This window comes from Aplysia californica, unplaced genomic scaffold (assembly GCF_000002075.1).
Source record: "Aplysia californica isolate F4 #8 unplaced genomic scaffold, AplCal3.0 scaffold00095, whole genome shotgun sequence".
Lineage (NCBI taxonomy): Eukaryota > Metazoa > Mollusca > Gastropoda > Aplysiida > Aplysiidae > Aplysia > Aplysia californica.
Window position 1 is genome coordinate 789,033 of NW_004797365.1, and position 2,338 is coordinate 791,370.

The window sequence follows — 2,338 nt, forward strand, 5'->3', positions numbered from 1 at the left end:
AAAGAAGAAGAAGAAGAAGAAGAAGAAGAAGAAGAAGAAGAAGAAGAAGAAGAAGAAGAAGAAGAAGAAGAAGAGAGCATGAAGTGGGAGATGAGGCGATGAGGAGAGAGAAAACTATATGGGAGGGAAGGGTGGAGGTTGAGGATGACAAGAGTCTTTGCATCGTGCAGTAACTGTGTCAGTTGTAGCTAATATCACAAATTTTTGAAGGATACTAAATAACGCCGTAAAATTATGTTCCAAACAGGTCATATCTACAAAAAAGAAAAGACAAGATGTTTGAATACTAGATCTATTAAAGAACTTTTTAAAACAGAAAAGCGAAAAGAGAAAAAAGGGAGAAAGATAATTTGAAGAAAATTCCCAAACAAGTGGAACGTACCTTGTAAAAGAAAAGAAAAACACACTGTTAAATCTCCACGTTACAAAAGAACCTATGTAAACATTAACTTGAATCTTCCACTCGTTAATACATTAGATGATTATCGTGAAAGTCCTTTGACACTGCTGTTTCCAACACCGAAGAGAGGTGGCAGAGTCAGTATGGGAGAGTTTCAGACCTCCCGATTCTGCAAACTCGGTCTCCCCTCCTACGACACTGTGCGTCGAATGTGACTTGTCTGGTTCGCGGTCACATACACGCACACACAGATACCGCGGTCACATACACGCACACACAGATACAGACACACGCGCTCTGGTGATTGGGACAAATGTGACACATGGTGGTGGGTGCTTCTGTCACCTCGTTCTCTAACTCTAACTCGTTCTATCTTTCACTCTGTTCCTTTTATTTTTTCATTCCTCTTTGCCTGGTCTTCGATTTGATTCTTATTTTTTTCTTCCTCTTTCAGTTTCTATTTAAATCAATGTAACTCTCTCTCTCTCTCTCTCTCTCTCTCTCTCTCTCTCTCTCTCTCTCTCTCTCTCTCTTAGCTTTTCTTTATTTAAAATGTTCCTAGCACTTTCCAAATTTATTTTCTAATTTCATGTGGAACTGTTACCTGATATGCACTTATTCAGACAATCTGGTCTGAATCAGTGGTGTTGCTTGCAGTGAGTCTAAACGCATTAAGGGTCAGAATTAATCTAACAGAAAATGTTAATTCACTTTAAAAGTTTCTAATAGCCGGTATGTCTACCTCTATCATTCAGGCAAGTTTAGACTATTTGTGTCGTGGACCGAGTGAGAATTGAAATGAAACAATGAGGAATTGCAGCTTATTCATGGTGAAAAGCACCCTCTTGTTGTTGGATATTGGATATTATAATTATTATACGTCGCGTCCACGCGGCAGTCATGCTCGTCCTGCAGGTGCTCAGTTAGTGATTTGGGTGCAAAGAAGGGCCGATGCAAGTTGGTGAGTAAATGTGGCACAAGCAGTACAGGCCATTGTGTTGTTCTGCTGAAACATTTGAATATTTGGATGAGCCTGAAAGGTGGACGCAATAATAGGCTGAAGCTCACTATTGATGTCTGTCTGAGCATCCACAGAGCCTGGCAATACAGTTGAAACAGTCTCGGACGGCCACCATTTGTCGAGTAAAAAGTGTCCATCTTAGACAGATTGGTCTCCAGCATAGTGTCATTATAATGTAAAAGGGAAGTGGCTGTTTGTACATGTGATTGTCTTTTGCAGGTGGCCTTTAGAACAGGTTCGACTGTACTTAATTGTAGCTTAGTACGATGGTTGTAACTAACGCATCTCCATACGTGAGGCCTGCCTCATCAAAAGCATCCATGGTGCATTACACAAGCTGCTGCATGATATTCTCCAGGTCGTCTCCACACCTAAATTTGGCCATCATTGTTGGACAAGTTAAATCACTACCATCTGCCCATCTGAGAATGCTACAGAGTTCCATTGACGCCTGATTATCTGGAAATGCTGGCTCACCCACAAATAACGACCATGTGTGCGAACTTGAGTTAGCGGTTGGTCAATATGAGGTCTTCGGCCAGCAAGTCCCGTGTCATGCAACTGAGTGCAGACATGTTCGAATGTAGAATACCTCGCCTTCCGTGGACTCCTGCTGCTGTTGCAGATTCTTTTCACAATTCGATTTGCAAAAATAAACAATATGCCGGTCTTGTTGGTTGATAGTTATACGTTGTCGGCCACTTTCCAGTTTGTCAGAATCAATGCTTGTGATTGTATTTCTATATTTACCGTGAAGGTGTTGTATTGTTGCAGTCGATTTCGTTCTAACAAGTCTGCATGCTTTTTTTCTGATTTCACTTCGTATTATTTACTATTTGCACTGCATAGCGACTGACCCACTGATAGATAGATAGATAGATAGATAGATAGATAGATAGATAGATAGATAGATAGAT

The 2,338-nt window shown here is 40.8% G+C and overlaps 1 protein-coding gene across 1 annotated transcript in view; it reads right to left on the bottom strand.

The window, feature by feature from the left end:
* LOC101851937 (GLIPR1-like protein 1) overlaps window positions 1-632 on the bottom strand; it is a gene marked incomplete in the record, with an annotated part of 64,487 nt that extends 63,855 nt beyond the window's left edge. The window contains 1 exon segment of the mRNA XM_005095084.3: window positions 383-632.
* Between the last annotated feature and the right edge of the window lie 1,706 nt (window positions 633-2,338).